The sequence below is a fragment of the Pezoporus flaviventris genome, unplaced genomic scaffold, assembly GCF_033815535.1.
Source record: "Pezoporus flaviventris isolate CSIRO_AGI_PZ_B2104156 unplaced genomic scaffold, CSIRO_AGI_Pfla_v1 ptg000085l, whole genome shotgun sequence".
Lineage (NCBI taxonomy): Eukaryota > Metazoa > Chordata > Aves > Psittaciformes > Psittacidae > Pezoporus > Pezoporus flaviventris.
The window spans coordinates 297,546-315,345 of NW_026892633.1; the positions used below are offsets into that span (position 1 = coordinate 297,546).

Sequence of the window (17,800 nt, forward strand, 5' to 3'; positions counted from 1 at the left end):
GGAACATGCTGATTCATAGAAAGGCTCCAAGAACTTGCCAATAAAATTTAAGTTGACAAGCAGGTATTCTTTATTGCCACGCCGGGAGACATGGGGGATATCTCCTCCAAGCGTGTCCTGTATAAGCATCAAACAAAACGTGCATATATTGTTGATTAACTTACATATTCATTACATGTTATACATATTCATTAGGTCTCTAATCAATGACATCAGATTTCTATAAAGTACTTCTATGTAATTCCTGCATGCATACAATAATGTGGTAGTGGTCTTTGGGACCCCTGGTGGTCGTTTCTTCATCATCTTCCTCTTCATCACTTCGTCCTTTGGCTGAACTTTAGGTTTGGAAAGTCCTGTTGTCATGCCAGCAAACATTAGTTTGGTTCTAGCTGGTTATTGTAAAACAGTTACCTAAGATATACTTCTTCACTGTCATTTACCACAATGCTCTTACCTATTGCTATTGTTGTAAAGCTACCAAGCTCAATGTTACTTAACCACAAAGCAAAACTGATTTTACTTATTTACAAAAGATTATACTTCATGTCCTCAGGGACAGTCTGTCTGGACTCCTATGGATTGGAAAGCTATGAAAGAAATTAAGGGAGTAATTACTCAGTATGGGTTGTCTCCTCATATACACAGCAAATGTTACCTGCTTTCTTTTCTAGTAATGTTCTAACTCCAAATGATTCTCAGAGTGGCTGCAATTTTATTAACTCCTTCCCAGCTCCTGCATTTTAAAAGTGGGTTTGAGGAGGTTGCTGCAAGGGCTGCAGATGAGAATTCAGAGTGTAATCTTCATCACCCTTTGCACGGTGTTTCATCTGAAATGTTACTGGGAAAGGGGCAATTTCACCCTGATGGAGTACAAGCTCGTATGAAAATTGAAGTTTTACAGCAAGCACAGCAATTGTCTTTAGCTGCTCTGAAAGCTGTGCCGGAAGCGGGAAAACCCAATCCTTCATATACATCAGTAAAGCAGGGACCTACTGAGCCCTATATGCAATTTATTGACAGATTGACAGAGGCTATCGAAAAGAATATTGATCTGGCATCTAATGCTAAAGAATCCATGCTTATGTCTCTGGCTATGGAAAATGCAAACCCAGCTTGTAAGCGTATTTTGCAGGCTTTGCCAAAATCTGCTGGTCTTCAAGAAATGATGGATGCATGTTCTAAAGTGGGCACAGCAGAGGAAAAGGCTGGATACATGGCTTCTGCCTTCGCCGCTGCTGTTAAACCCCTTTTACAACAAGGTCAGGGTGATCGTGGGGGTACTAGAGGTACAAGATGTTATAATTGTGGATGGATGGGACATTTGAAAAGGCAATGTACTGTAAAGAAAATTAGTTCAGCAACCCACCCCCCTCAGGGTGGTGTTACTGGTCTTGCAGACAAATGTATTAAATGTGACAAATTTGGCCACAAGACAATTGAATGTCGTTCAAAGTTTAAAAAAGATGGGACACCTTTTGGAAACTGGAATGTGAGCGCGATGCCACCCCGCGCGACGACACAAAATCAGGGTGTCTGGACTGCATCCCCTCTGCCACTGCAGGGAGTGCTGGAGTGGACGTGGCAACAGCAATAGATTTTACCATAACTGATACTTCTGTTCATTGCATTCCATCTAAATTAAATGGGCCCCTTGGTCATGGGTTATGTGCTTTGCTACTGGGGTGATCATCAACATCAAGGAAAGGAATCTTTGTATTACCCAGTGTAATTGATGCTGACTATACTGGAAATATTGGGATCATGGTGCAAACGCATGCTCCTCCGGTCAACATCCCTGAAAATTCGAAAATAGCTCAATTAATTCCATTTGAGGCAAAAGTCCCTCAGGTGGGGCCAAAAATTAGAGGAAATCAGGCCTGGGGTTCCACGGGAATACCACAAATTTTATTTACTTTAGACATAGCAAGGCACAAACCTGAGGACCAAGTCTCTATAAGAGGTTGTGATAATCAGACAATTAAGTTGTCTATGTTAATCGATACAGGAGCTGATGTCATTATTATCCCATATCACCAATGGCCAAAGACCTGGCCTTTGGAACTTACCACAGCAGGAGTTGTGGAAATAGGGGGAATGCAATCAACTCAAATCAGCAAAGAGTTGGTGGATGTGTTTATGTCTGATGGAAGTCATGCCCAAATTAGACCATATGTTATGCCTTCTCCTATTGCATTGCTTGGACGAGATGCTCTCAGTCAAATGGGAATGAAACTCACCACAGAAAATTTTTAGTGGCGGCCATTGAGGGATGGTGGACCTATAAATTGCAATGGCTTACTGAAGCGCCTGTCTGGGTTGATCAATGGCCGCTGACAAAAGAAAAGCTGTCCCATATTCACCAATTGATTGATGAACAGTTGGAAGCAGGCCGTATTGTGCCATCCACTGGTCCGTGGAATACTCCAATATTTACTATTCCTAAGAAAAATGGGAAATGGAGACTGCTACATGACCTCAGAGCTATCAATGCAGTTATGAAGGACATGGGAGCTTTGCAACCTGGCTTGCCTAGCCCTTCAATGATACCTCAGGGCTGGGACTTAATAATAATTGATCTAAAAGACTGTTTTTTTACAATTCCTCTCCATCCCAGCGATTCTGAGAAATTTGCTTTCTCTGTCCCAGCAATTAACAAAGGAGAGCCTGCTAAGAGATATGAATGGGTTGTTTTGCCTCAAGGTATGAAAAATTCTCCTGTTATTTGTCAACTGTATGTTGCCTGGGTATTGCAAGCGATCCGGCTAAAAATGCAAAAATGTGTTATCTATCACTATATGGATGATATCCTAATTGCAGGCAAAGACCTAAATAAGGACCATCTGCTACGCCTGCTGCAATCAGAATTAGCAAAAGCAGGACTGGTAATTGCACCAGACAAGGTGCAATGTGAAGCCCCTTGGAAATATTTGGGGTGGATCATTTCTGGAACTGAAATTAGGCCTCAAAAAGTTAAAATTACTACACAGATAAAAACCTTGTCTGACACTCAGAAATTGATGGGTGATATCCAATGGATTCGCCCTTTGTGTGGAAGCACAAATGATGATCAGACCAATCTCATGCCCCTTTTGAAGGGTGAGCCAAAGGCAGAACAACAAGGAGTTCTATCAAAAGCTCAGTATGAGGCCTTGGATCACATCATGACAAAAATCATTACCTCTTATGCTTCTCAATGGAATCCAGATTTACAGGTTATTCTGTTTATTTTTAACAGTGAGTATCATCCATTTAGTCTACTAGCACAGTGGGATCTTCAAAAAACTGATCCTTTATGCATTTTAGAGTGGATTTTCCTGCCTTATCGATTACGTAAAACAGTAACTACTTGGTTAGAAGCATTTTCTATTCTGATTGTATGAGGTCGTTCACGATGTCAGGAAATTATGGGCTGTGATCCATCACAAATTTGTTTGCCACTTACCAGGGTATGGTTAAACTGGGCACAACAATCTAGCTCTGCTTTTCAGTCTGCTCTGATAGGTTTTGTTGGTCCTCTTAATATACATTTTCCACCTCATAAGATGTTTACAATGCTAAAGAATAATCAGTTTGAAGATGTTACCTTTTACTCCAGTAAACCTGTTGTAGGATTAACTGTCTTTACAGATGCAAGCAAAATGTCCTGGGTTCGGCAGTAGCAGTCATGTTTTTCCTTTGTGTTAGCTGGTGCAGTGCTGTGTTTTGGCTTCCAGCTTGAGAACAGTGTTGGTGAAGCCGATGTTTTCAGTTGTTGCTAAGTGATGTTTACCCTGACCAAGGACTCTGTGAGGCTCATGCTCTGCCAGGGAGGAGGGGAAGCTGTGAGGAAGCAGGGACGGGGCGCCTGACCCGGGCTAGCCCGGGAGGTATTCCATACCACAGCACGTCATGCCCGGGGTGAGGGGCAACTGGGAGTTACCCGGAAGGACAGGGGCTTCCGGGTGGAACTCGTTTTCTTGGCCGGTGGTATCGTATTCTGTTCCCTTGTTATTTTCCCTTATCATTGTTGTAGTTGATAGTAGCGGTGGTGATTTGTTGCTGGACTGTTCTTGTCTCAACCCGTAGGAGTTGCACTCTCTCGATCCTCCTCCCCGTTCCTCCGGGAGAGGGGAAGGGGAGAGCCCCAGTGCGGGGGGGGGGACGGACACGGACACGGACCTCGATTGTTGTCAGCTCGGCACCACTCACTGGGAGTGAGTGAACAAGTTACCTGACTGGGTTTAAACCACGACAATCACACAGCCGGATATGTTTGGCAAACAGATGGTGGCTGGAAAGAGCAGAAGATACTTGGTCATTTTTCCGATTCATTACAAACACTAGAGCTAAGTGCTGTTATTGCAGTATTTCAGCGATGGCCTGATATTGTCTGCGATTCTTTATATGTTGTAGGCATTGTTCAACATATAGAAAGGGCAATTTTACAAGAAGTCACTAATCACAGGCTGTGGATCTTGTTAAAAACCTTATTACATCTTGTGAATACTCGTAAATGTACATATTTTATTATGCATATTCGCAGTCATTCAGGCCTTCCAGGAAGTCTTAGTGAAGGCAATAACAAAGTGGATAAATTAGTTGCCCCAGCATGGGCAGGACCCTCTGTAAATATTTTTCAACAAGCTCGAGCATCTCATGCCTTTTTTCATCAATCAGCAAAAATGTTAGTTCGGCAATTTGGACTGTCCCTAACAGATGCCTGAGGCATTGTGCAGTCTTGCCCCGATTGTCAAGGCCAAGCAGTAGGTATAGGCCTTGGATTCAACCCTCCAGGCATTCAGCCTCTTCAGCTTTGGCAAATGGATGTGACTCATGTACCCTCTTTCGGGAAACTGAAATATGTCCATGAAAAATGGACAAAAAAAATTGACAATTTTTCTCACTTTGTCTGGGCCACTCCCCTGGCTGGTGAGACTGCACGCCATGTAATCATGCACCTACGTGGTTGTTTTGCAGCTATGGGAGTACCTTTACAACTAAAAACAGACAATGCATCTTCAACACTTTCGAGATTTTTGAATATTTGGGGTATTTCTCATGTCACTGGTATTCCTCATTCTCCTACAGGACAAGCTATTATTGAACGAACACATCAAACTTTGAAACAACTGTTGGAAAAACAAAAAACGGGGGAAGAAGGACTTACACCGGTAGCAAGGATACAGAAAGCTGTATATGTTATGAATTTTTTGCGATTGACAGGAGACTTTAATGACCCCCCTGCCATAATACATGGTCAGGCATTAGGTTCAGGTTATATGACTAAAACTCCGGGTATTCGGGTCCAGTATAAGGACTTGGAAACCGGCATTTGGAAAGGTCCTGCAGAAGTAAAACTAACTGGTCGAGGTTATATGTGTATAATTACAGATTCTGGTCTGCGGTGGGTGCCAGCACGATGGGTGAAACCCTGGAAAGAACCAGCACCACCCGAGGACAACCCCCCTTGTCAGTGATTGAATTAATTGAAATTTCAGCTTAGGACTTCCGTTTTATGGATGTTTTTCAGTCCTTCTTATAGTGAAGAGAGCAATCATTTTTATGTTAAAGTAAAAAACAAAAAAAAAACAAAAAAAAAAACATCCACCACCCCCCACCCACCCCCCCCAACCTACAGCGAGACAAACACAGGATACAGGCGTTTTGTGTGCGTTTTCGGTGGTGGGAAGGTCTTTCATATGTTCTTATCAGGGGTATTGGGCATACTGTGACTCATTTAATACAGTCTCTCTGTGATACTCATGAACTAGAAGTTGGTAAAAATAAGTATGTCCAGGTTTCTATCAATCTTTGGAGACCTTTGTAGATATTGCTGGCCACTTCTTCCAGCACAGGCTGGCCACCTGTGTCGGAATGAGTGTGCATTTTGGTCAGTACAAAAGCCCAAGCCTCATGTGCTGTGGGGGAGGCAGAGCCTCTGCGGGGATGCCCGCTAAGTTTGAGCCTGCCACCTCGCACTGCAATGATGCTTCTCGGAGCTGTTTCTCTGTTAGTCTCCACAGGGTCCTTATGCCACGTTCTGTACGTGGGACCGTGTAGTGGGAGTAATAATTGTCCTTTTGTGTTTCAAATATTGTACTTGTGTGGAGTGTGCTTGTGGGATCCCACACGTGTGTGTGTTGAGGGCAATCGGTGTTTTGTGTATTGTTGGGTTCATGTAAAAGCTTTTAACGGGTAGCTGTTTAACATTTCGGACATGAAAGAGTTAATATAAAAGTGCAGATGCCGGCAGGTATTTATAGTTGCTGCTGAAGCAGGCAGGCGGCTGTAGCTGCTGCCGAGCAGGCTGGCTTTTGCAGGAAAAAAAAAAAAGGGGGGGGGAAAAAGAGCAATGATGCAGCAAACTCCACGACAGTTAACAATGTGCAGTTTAAGCTGTCTACTTCTCAAGAACTGATACCATGGGGGAGGGGGTATATTTGTGTCCTCCTGCCTACAGGTCCATGCCTGCAAAGTTTGTCAAGACTTACCATGAGCCGGACAGACGAAATGGAAAAACCTGATGCCTCAGCTACAGGAGCTGACTGTGAATACCCCAAGCAGAATGAGATAGAGGAAGAGAAAAAATGAATGACTACAAAACATCACTTGGGGGCAAATGAAAAGTAACATCCTAAATATGTGTGCTTCTAAAGTAGCTATTATTAGAGGCTGTGATTTTGTATATGAAACCACCTGTATTTACTAGCTAGTTGCTAATAAGAAACTACACCTTGTGTTGTATAGATTTGTCACTTGTAAAAGAGATGTTAGAGTATGGAAATTTGCAGTAGCTGCTAGAAAATGCTAAGGCAAAAGCCAGAAAGATTTTAATACAATGGTAGTGTTATAAAGCAGGTGATGGAACAAATTAAGAGGATGGGAGAATTCCACTGGTAAGAAATTTCTTTGGCTAGTCCCTCACTGCCATCAGCATCTTCAACATGCTGCTGCACCATGTAATAGTTACTCTGCTAATGTAAATTTGTGTGTGCCTTGCTGTAGTAGCAACTTGTTACTGGATGAAGCAGGTGAAACTCTGCATTGACAACAAGGTGCAAGGACTGAGGCTGACAAAAGGCCTGCTACCACAATCAAGGGCAAGACTGGGTTGGCCTCTGTGTTTGCCACCAAGAAGAACCTTTAGCTCTGCTGTTGGCTGCAACCCAGCAGGCGTGGAGCAGTGGGGACACATGCCATGACAGACCTTGATGTGAAGGATGGCCTCCCCTGTTACCAAAGAGCCATACAGCAGAAAAAAGGGGCAGGCCCAGCAGCCTGTAGTCAGCATATGTTGAAGATATGATCTAGGCCAGATCCCCTGTTTAAGTAGAGTCTCCAAACCATATATAAAACAAAAAGGGGGAGATGCGGAGACAGTGTTCTCACAGGAGAATTGATAATTGGTACATAAACTCTGAATAATCCTGAAAGATACAGCAAGGCCTTGAGAGGCCCAAAAAAGCTTAAGCAAGCAAGATAAGAAGCAGCTAGAATTCACTGAGGTAATGAGAACTGTGGACTGTTGGCAAGCTTTCGAGGTCAAGTTCCCACACCTGTGCTTAACCAATTGTATGCTAGTTGCAAAGGGTCTTCAAGACATGTATCCAATCATGGTATGCCAAATCACTGTAAGTGCATGTAAGAAATGGTATTTAAGGGGTTAAGGCTTTGTAATAAACGGCTTTTTGTCTGATCATATTGATCCCTGACTGAGTCCATATATTTTCTGCGGCATTTGTGGCATTCAGTTCCCACATCAGATGATATGAAACTAATAAATGGGCTGGTGCCAGTAACCGGATTTTCACAGAATGGCTAGAGATGCAGTGGGGGGAACTGTGGCTGCAAACATGACTTGAGCACGATCACCTATGAAGACAGTGAGATATTTACTTGAGTGAACTCAAAAGGCTCAGACTGATGCAGATTTGCTATTTCTGGCAGAAATACATTTCCCAAGAGAATCTAGTAATTTCAAGACATCTGCTTGCAGATTCAGATAGGGGATATTCTTAGCCTAGAAAACTTTTCTCCACCTCATCTCCTCTGTTATAAATGCTGCTTACTTCAAGCAGAAAAACAAGAGAGCATTGAAATGAGCAAACAACCTGTTCAAATATCAAATTACATATAGCTCAAGAGGACAATAAATACTTACTTGAAAATACTAGGATCCATGAAGAAAACTGAGCATGCTAAGCTAGCTTAAAAAAAGGATACTGGTTCTTGCCTCTGGCACAGGAGCTGTATCTGACCACATTCCTTCCCAGTTCAAAAACATGCTTAGGTAAATGCCTGATGGTGAGCAGCTGACTAGTTCCCATGGCTTTTGGAGACTTACAGGTAAATCCTGTAGGAACACTTATAATCCTATGTAGGTCGGAGCACAATATCATATTGTCCACTCAGCACTTTGCTGGAGTTACTCTGTTGCTGAATCAAGATGGCTTATTTTCCTTATAAAGTTACTCAAATGTGAACTGAGAAGGTCCTTGATCATATGAGGGGAAATCAACATAGTCCACTGCTGCCACCATCTGACAGAAGATAAACAAATATATTTTTGAACCTTGCTCTTTCCCATGCTGAAAAAGTCCTGCAAAATATTATTGCATTCCCGTGCTCACTTTCCCAGCCCCCCTCCCTTTTCTTCCTCTCTTTCTGCCTGATAGTCAACCTGGTTTTAATGAAGAAGCTGCTTCCAACAAAACAGTGGCTATATTTAATGAGCCTGTTCCAATGTGTCATTTAATTGCTCCATTATTTCCTTTGTTAGCACTCTGGATAACAAATTTATTGGTATTTGACTAATTTTTCAAGCTTTAATTAAAATATATTAGTAAATACGATGTCAGCTGCAAAGAAGAACTACCAGCAAATTGTGGGAATTTAGGGATTCAGGTTTTTTTCTCTCTCTAAGCAGTAATTACTGAGGTAAATGAAACTTCTGAGAACTGTTGCTTCAAATTGAATTTTAGCTGCTTGCTTCCTGGAAGTGAAGACGTCAAGATTATTGTCTGAGTGAAGCATAAACAAGAATAAATATAGAGGTACTTAGTGAAGGACTCAGGGAAGGCAGATAGTGGGATGTTTATGATAAATGTTATGCCACTCATATTCAGGTAACAAAAATTAAGTAACTCAAGTGAATGCTACCTGTAGCTAATGTTTTTATCTGGGACAGGGTCATCTCCTTCCCTAAGGAGACATACTCACAGGGCATTTCAGGTCCACTCTCTTATTCTCCTTTACAAAGATGGAGTGGTTTATAGCATGTTCACTGGGAAATCAGAGCACAAGCCTCCAAGAGGAAAACATGTTGCAGTCCCAATGGTTGGTGCTGTAAGGGAAAGACTAGACCTGGCTCCTATAGTATGACTTTGTCCCCCACAGGGCACCTTTCTGAACTGCATCCACCTCTCCTCTGCCTCCTTGGAAGGAAAGGGGGAAGTGAGAGAGGAGAGAGCGGAGGGGAGAGAAAATAGAAAGTCTGATTAAATTCCACACTGAGCTATTCATTACATATGAAATGAGTGGTTGTGTAAGTAGGTAAGGGCAGAGTTTGATAAAAGCAGCTGAAAGCTCTGTTGACTTTTTTCAAGAAGATACTTTCAGGTAGGACCGATTCTGATATCAGTTTAAGTAACAAAGACAAGAACTTCCATAGAAACTTCTGCAGAAGACAAAAGTTTCCTTTTTGTGTTGCTGTGTAAGCCCAGGCTTCTATAACCCCCTGAGACATGATGCATAGAGCATCAGAAAGCCAGAAACTTGGAAAGCTACCTGGGAATGGGACATGCCTTCATTATAAAACCTGTGATTGCTGCAGTACAACATACATTCCAGCTCGTTTCATTTAAACACAGGGCAACATAAGGTGAGATGAGAGCAAGTCACTAAAAGTCACACTGTCAACATCAGCATAGTAAGCAGCAGAGGAGACTAGGGGTAGGGATTGCAGCATTATCTGGGACAGATAAACAAATGGGTTAATATTAAGGTGTGGTAAATCAGGTACAGCTGCCACTTGGGGACTGTGCTCTTACATCAGACATGTGGGCACTTTCATCATGCTTGTTCTGACAAAACTAGAATTCAAGCCTGTAAATTGATGAAACAGTGCTTACAGAGCTGAAATCAAAGGATTAGTTAATACTAATGTGATGGAAAGGACTGCAAGAAAAACTAAACATATCATTTAGGTTTTGAATTAGAATATAAAGGAGGACCTCCAAAATAAATCAGTGCTGAAGAAAAAAAGTGCAAGATAGCTGAAATTATATCTGCTGTGTCATGGTTTAAGCCCAGCTGGTAACTCAGAACCATGCAGCCACTCGCTCACTACCACTATTCTTCCCTCCCCCCCCACTCCCAGAAGGATGGGGAGGAGAATGGAAAGAATGTAACTCCCACAGATTGAAATAAGAACAGTTCAGTAACTAAGATATAACACAAACCACTACTGCTACCACCAAGAGTAATAATGATAAGGGAAAAAACAAGGGAAGAGAATACAACCACTCACCACCCACCAAACAATACCCAACCAGACCTGAGCAGCGATCTGGGTCTTTGGGGTAACTGCCCCCAGTTTATATACTGGGCATGACGTGCTGTGGTATGGAATACCTCTTTGGCTAATTTGGGTCAGGTGTCCTGTCTCTGCTTCCTCCCGGTTTCCCATGCCCCTCCTCCCTGGCAGAGCATGAGACTGAGAAAGTCCTTGATCAGAGTAAACATTTCTTAGCAACAACTAAATACATCAGTGTTATCAGTGATGTTCTCAGACTAAAGTTGAAAACACAGCACTGCACTAGCTACTAAGAAGGAGAAAAATAACTGTTACAGCTGAACCCAAGACAGTATCCACCAGGACAGTATTCCATTCCATTCATGTCATGCTTAGTTCCCACATTTTTCAATATACCATCACTTTTGTCTCATATATATATGCACTTATATATACATACATACATACACACACACACAAAGAGAGAGATATAACTCCTTAGTCCATGGACCACTCCCTGTAAAGCTGCTGAAATCATCCAGTCCATGATGTCAGACTCCATCTCTTGTAACAGTCTTTCAGTTCAGGAGAGAAGGCATGTAGTATTGGCTTGTTGCCTGCTGATGACACTACCAAACTCATCTGGTCACTGCTGAGCTCATATGGTTTCATCATTCTTTGTTGGGGTGATGATAGGAGGGAAGCCAAGGTCAGTCGCCGGTGACCTGAGGACAGTTCTGCTGCTGCTGGCTCTTCACATGATTTTATTCACCGCTGATGATCATGACAGCACATACCTTCTTTTCAAAGCCCAGAATAGTGGAGATGGGCATCTAGTTGATGGGCTATAAAAGTATTATGTAGCAGGCAACAGCATACAATTGAGTTCATGGTCTGTTTTCCCCTAAAATCAAATACCCTTGAGGTACACACCGGACTTCCCCATCTTCCCACATTACCCACCAAGTATGCCCCGGGTCCCTGAGCAAAAGCAATCCCACGAGTGGGTTTGCCTTTACCAGAAGCAGGAATAACCCAGACTGCCTTCCCCAGCAAATTCTTTATCTGCACCACAGGAACTTTATCCCCCTCTACAGAATGTAAAAGTTCTGACTGGGCTGGGCCAGCCCTGTTCAAAGATCACCTAGTGTGGACCAACCAGGTGCCTTTTGGTAAATGTGTATCCCAATGTTTGAATGTCCCACCACCCATTGATCTCAGTGTAGTTTTTAACAGCCCATTGTACCATTTGATCTTCCCAGAGGCTGGTGCATGGTATGGGATGTGATATACCCACTCAATGCCATGCTCTTTGGCCCAAGTGTCTATAAGGTTATACCAGAAATGAGTCCCATTGTCTGACTCAATTCTCTCTGGGGTGCCGTGTCGCCACAAAATCTGTTTCTCAAGGCCCAGGATAGTGTTCTGGGCAGTGGCATGGGGCATAGTGTATGTTTCCAGCCATCCGGTGATTGCTTCAACCACGGTAAGCACATGGCGCTTGCCTTGGCGGGTTGTCGGCAGTGTGATATAATCAATTTGCCAGGCCTCCCCATATTTGTACTTCAGCCATCGTCCTCCATACCAGAGGCTTTAACCGTTTAGCTTGCTTAATTGCAGCACATGTTTCACACTCATGAATAACCTGGGCAATAGTGTCCATTGTTATGTCCACCCCTCGATCACAAGCCCATCTATACGTTGCATCTCTGCCTTGATGGCCTGAAGTGTCATGGGCCCACCAGACCAAAAATAATTCACCCTTATGTTGCCAATCTAAGTCCATCTGAGCCACTTGAATCTTAGCAGCTTTATCCACTTGTTGGTTGTTCTGGTGGTCCTCAATGGCCCGACTCTTGGGTACATCCGCATCTACATGACGTACCTTCACCACCATGTTCTGCACCCGGGCAGCGATATCTTGCCCAGATGGGTTACCCTCTGTGTTGCCAGTTGCTCTGCTTCCATTGCTGCAACCACCCCCACAGGGCATTTGCCACCATCCATGAGTCAGTAGAGAGATAAAGTACTGGCCACTTTTCTCATTCAGCAATGTTCAAGGCCAGCTGGATGGCTCTCACCTTGGCAAACTGACTCGATTCACCCTCTCCTTCAGCAGTTTCTGCAACTTCTCTTCGGGGACTCCATACAGCTGCCTTCCATTTCTGACGCTTCCAAAGCACTGGAGGGGCCCACTGGCTTAAATACTTGCCCATACTGTCCCTCACACCTTGCCACTCATGACTGTCCAGCCTTGAGGAAAATCTGTTTGTGGTCCTTCTATATCATTGTTTAACCTTAGATACGACCTGAGAGGACCCTGCTTAGCATCTGAGATTGGACAAGATCAGGTGTTCTCAGGGTGTTGACGTCATAGGCAAAACATAGAGAGCATATGCAGCAACAAGCTGGTTCCCAGCAAAAGGAGCAGAATGCTTTCAAGGGCATTGAAAGGATATTCAAGATCTTTAACTTTTCCAGTATCTACTCCTACTGTAAATAGCCCAGTGGGGGAGCGGAGGGTGTGAGGGAATGTCTCCGCCATAGGTTGACACCCCAAGTGAAGGAAAGATGTGTAATTGTTAAAAATTCCCATTATATGCCTCCCATAGTACAGAGGTGATGACCACTCTGAGAACATATACCAGCCCAGTTTCATGATCAATGAGTCTATTGTATTATAAGTCATTACCATGAAGTACAGCAAAACAAGAACCTTAGCCCAGGCCCCAAAGCCGATAAACACTAAACCAACAAATACTGGCTGCAAGTAAGGTACAACATGCTGAAAATCTGAGATCAAGCGCAACAACTCTTAGAGCAAATAAATCAACATTGTAACAAATGACTATTAATCCGAAACAATGAATGCTTATTACAAATACAATTAGACACACTCCGGTCAGCATAAGACTGAAAAAGTCCTTGATCGGAGTAAAAATTACTTGGCAACAACTAAAAACATCAGTGTTATCAGCATTTTTCCCAGGCTGGAAGTCAAATGCACAGCACTGCACCAGCTACACAGAAGGAGAAACTGCTACTGATGAATCCAGGAGATAGCTGTCAAAATGATAGATTGATTTTTTAAAAAGGATAAAATCTAGAAAGTGCTAGTACTTTACTAAGACTTCTACATGGAGAAAGACTTCATGGAAAAAGCCTTAGGAGTCCCTTGTAGCACAAGATGGGAGATCTTGGAACATGGCAAGGCTCAGGTTTCCAAGATAAGTCTCCAGGTGTTTGTAGTCTAATGATTTAGTATATCTCTGTTTATACATTCTATCTCCTGAACATCTCTTTTGATTATCACATACGGAATCATGGGATCAAAATACCTACCGTGTTTTAAATGGAATTTTGATGAATTTGTGGGCAGGCAATATTACATGGATGTTCATTTACTTCAGAGAGAAAATCTCTAGATTTCAGTTCCTGCTTCAAACTATGTTCATGTGTTTGTATTAATTGACTGTTTGTTATAAACATGTAAATGTGCATTGGAGTAGAGGCCAGAACACAGCTGAGTATCTAAACCTCCAAACAACAGAATGATGATATTTTAATCTCAGAATCTTAAATAGTTTTCTATGTAGAAGTACAATTTTAAGCAAAGGAAGAGACCATAGTGTCCCCATATGCCCCCAATTTCTATACTGAGCATGACGTGCTGAGGTATGGAATACCTCTTTGGTTAGTTTGGGTCAGGTGTCCTGTCTCTGCTTCCTCCCAATTTCCCCTCCTCCCTGGCAGAGCATGAGACTCAGAAAGTCCTTGGTCGGAGTAAACATTACTGAGCAACAACTAAAAACATCGGTGTTATCAGCATTGTTCCCAGGCTGAAAGTCAAAAACACAGCACTGCACCAGCTACTAAGAAGGAGAAAAATGAATGCTACAGCTGAACCCAGGACAGGTACTTTTCTTCTGCTTTATCTATGTATGAGCAACACGCTTTTGCTGGCAAAATGAGTGTGGCGGAGCAGCAGCCATTTACAAAGACTTGTCTCTTCCAGAAAGAGCAGGGTACTTTGGGAACAGACAGACAGTCACCACTGGATTATCCTTTGATGAATTTTTGCAGGAAGACTGGTAGTGGAAAGTTTCACATTGACTGAAATTTCATTTTAATATTATTTGAATAGTTTTGAATACTCTTAGAAACTGGTAGAATTTTTTGTGCAGTTCTTAGATGTAATGAATGTATTCAGCTATCTTAGGCACTCTTTATATAATGTAGCTTTGTATGTGTTAATAATTTTTTTGAAGTAGTCATCAAAAACAAAAGGCATGAATTCTGTAGAGATTGAAGTGACTTAAGTTTTGAAGTCTGTAGGATCAGAGCTTCAGATATGTAGAGAGGCAAAAAAAATACTTTGAGTGGGCAGCAGGTGCATCTATGTGACTGATACACAGTGAAACAATAGCTACACTAGTTACCAGGCTCAGGCAGATCTTGTGTATATTTGTTTATACACATGCATGCCATGCACGTTGCACAACACTCATTGTACTTGTTACCATGTTTCATTCATGCTTGTTTGTAAAAACATGCTATTAAAGAGACTGAGGGAATTGGGTTTGTTTAAACTGCAAGAAAGAAGACTGATTAACAGCCACAGTCTATCCATATAGTGAGGCTATTATAAAGAAAAGGAAAATGATCAATAGTTTTCTGTTTTGTGTGGGAAAAAAGTAAAACATCATCTTTAGTTGCAGAGAGGACTTGAATCAAGGAGATACTTCTAACTGGAGTGTAACACTGGATGTGGCTAATTGAAGATTTTCACAGTCATGTTAGTTTTCAAGAGCAGGTTGGACAAACATCTGTCAAAGATAATGCTGGTTGTATCTGATCTTGCCTCTGCACAGACAATTAGGCTGTACAGATCTCTTTGAAACCCTCATTGTTGTGATACCAGATACTAGTCTGAGCTTAGTAGAATGTAAGGACATGGCAAAAACTAGAAGGAAGTGAGATCTGGAGAGTAAATGAAACAGGATAGATTCACTAGATGTAGATCAAGCCAAACTTGCTGTATCATTTTCATAACTAATTTTCTTGACAAAAACAATTTACTAGATCTCATTGATTTGTTATTCAATCTGGTGTTTCGTCATGAAAAAAATTATTAACTGAATTGGAGAAGATTGGTTTATCTAGAACCACTCGGGTATTTGAGGCCCTGGTTAAGAGAAACAGAGAAGAGTAACACTGAAGGGGGGGGTTACTGGTAAAGTTTCTCACTTGAGAAAAGTCTTAATAAATCTATTAATTACTCTGATATAAAAACAAGTCAGGTACTGATTAAATGCAATGAAATCGATTTGTGCAAAGTACAAAGCACTTAAGAACTAATAACAAGAATTTTTGCTATAAACCAGGAGGTAATTGCTTGAAAATGCTTAAAGGATAACTGCATATAGAGAGAATGAGATGGTAGTAAATCAGTAAATGAGATCTTGGGACGTGTCAGTGAGGTTTTTAGTAGCTATTAGGAAGAATTAATGTTTTTGTGCATCCCTAACTTCATCTGAAATACCATTAACAATTCTTGTCACTTATATGCAAGAAGAGTAAGGGCTCAGGTGCAGAAGATGAATGAAAAAGATTTAGTCCATCAGAAAGAAGACTGAGAGGGAGTACTATAACTGAACTGGGAACTAAGAGCTACTTACATGTTAGAAAGTATATGGAATAAGGACAAATGGATATAAAATAGTTTTATAAAAGTAGGAAATTAAAAGGAAATTCCTCAGGGTAAATTAATAAACAGCTTCTCGATTATAGTGGCAGAAGTAAAAAGCCAAATCCTAATTGCTTTTAAAATGGAGTTTGGTAAATTCATGACATATCTTCTTTAACAGCACTCCAACTAATCCAAATATTCCTTATATGCTCCTTTCATCTGGAAAGTTTTCTATGCCTCTAGTATAATTTCTCTTTTCCTTCCTGGAATGCCCTTTTGCTGTTGCATAATTTTTGAAATTATGTGACCAAATATAAACAGCATGGAGTTGCTATTCACCCCATTGGGAAAAAAAAAAAAACAAAACCAAAAGATCACCCAACTGTTTTCTGCTGTTCTCCATCCTTTATAGGTATAAACTTTTTTGGTACTGTGTTCCATACCAGTAGTTCTTGGGTCTCTCTTTGAAAGTTACAACTGAAAGAGATATTAAATCCTTAAATCAGCATAATGAAAAGGGAAGAGTGAGGTACATAATCCAAGACGAATGTCCACATATCACTTTTACTGACCACCATGTCTAAAGGTAGTATTACTATTCCAGAAAATCTGAAATATGACTTTTTTTTTAAATAGAGCAGTTGTGTGGCATAGTACAGTTATTTCACTTGTCATGTATGTTCTTCTTTCACAATGTGTGTACACATGGAAAGACCCATGGCAAGCTGATTCTTTTGAATATTGACTGACATACTGTCCTGGGTTCAGCTGTAACAGTTATTTTTCTCCTTCCTAGTACCTAGTGCAGTGCTGTGTTTTCGACTTTAGTCTGAGAACAATGCTGATAACACCAAGGCTTTTAGAAGCTGCTAATTAACGTTTACCCTGATCAAGGACTTTTCAGTCTCTCATGCTCTGCCAGTGAGGAGGGGCATGGGAAGCCATAAGGAAGCAGAGACAGGACACCTGAACCAAACCAGCCAAAGGGGTATTCCATACCACAGCACATCATGCCCAATATAGAAACTGGAGGGAGTTACCCAGAAGGCCCAGATCGCTGCTCAGGTCGGGCTGGATATCGGTAGGTGGGTGGTGAGCAAATGTATTGTGCATCACTTGTGTTTATTGTTTTCTTTTCCTTTCCCCTTTTAGTTTTATATTCTCTCCCTTTGTTATTCCCCTTATCATTATTATTATTGGTGGTAGTAGTAGTAGTTTTGTGTTATACTTTAGTTACTGGACTGTTCTTATCTCAACCCATGGGAGTTACATTCTTTCGGTTCTCCTCCACCATCCTTCTGGGAGCGGGGGGAAGGGAAGAAGGAGGGGAGCGAGTGATCGGCTGCGTGGTTCTGAGTTACCAGCTGAGCTTAATCCACAACAGCTCTTTGTGGCTCCCAACATGGGGCACAAAGGGTTGAGATAACAACAGATCTGACCGGAGTGTGTCTAATCGTATTTGTGATAAGCATTCATTGTTTTGGATTAATAGTCACTCATCACAATGGTGATTTAGTTGCTCTCAGAGTTGTTGTGCTTGGTCTTTTAAATATACTTTTAAAGTTTTTTGGTTCACCTGAAAGGTAAGCAGAATTCAGATAAAAATGCTGATTTAA

At 41.8% G+C, this 17,800-nt stretch overlaps 1 long non-coding RNA gene across 1 annotated transcript; it reads right to left on the bottom strand.

Annotated features, from left to right (window-relative positions):
• Window positions 1-241: 241 nt before the first annotated feature.
• Window positions 242-9,195, bottom strand: LOC133280698 (uncharacterized). Its single transcript, XR_009747269.1, has 2 exons — window positions 8,144-9,195; window positions 242-338 (listed from the first exon to the last, which is right to left on the bottom strand). It is a non-coding gene; the product is annotated as an uncharacterized LOC133280698 (long non-coding RNA).
• Between the last annotated feature and the right edge of the window lie 8,605 nt (window positions 9,196-17,800).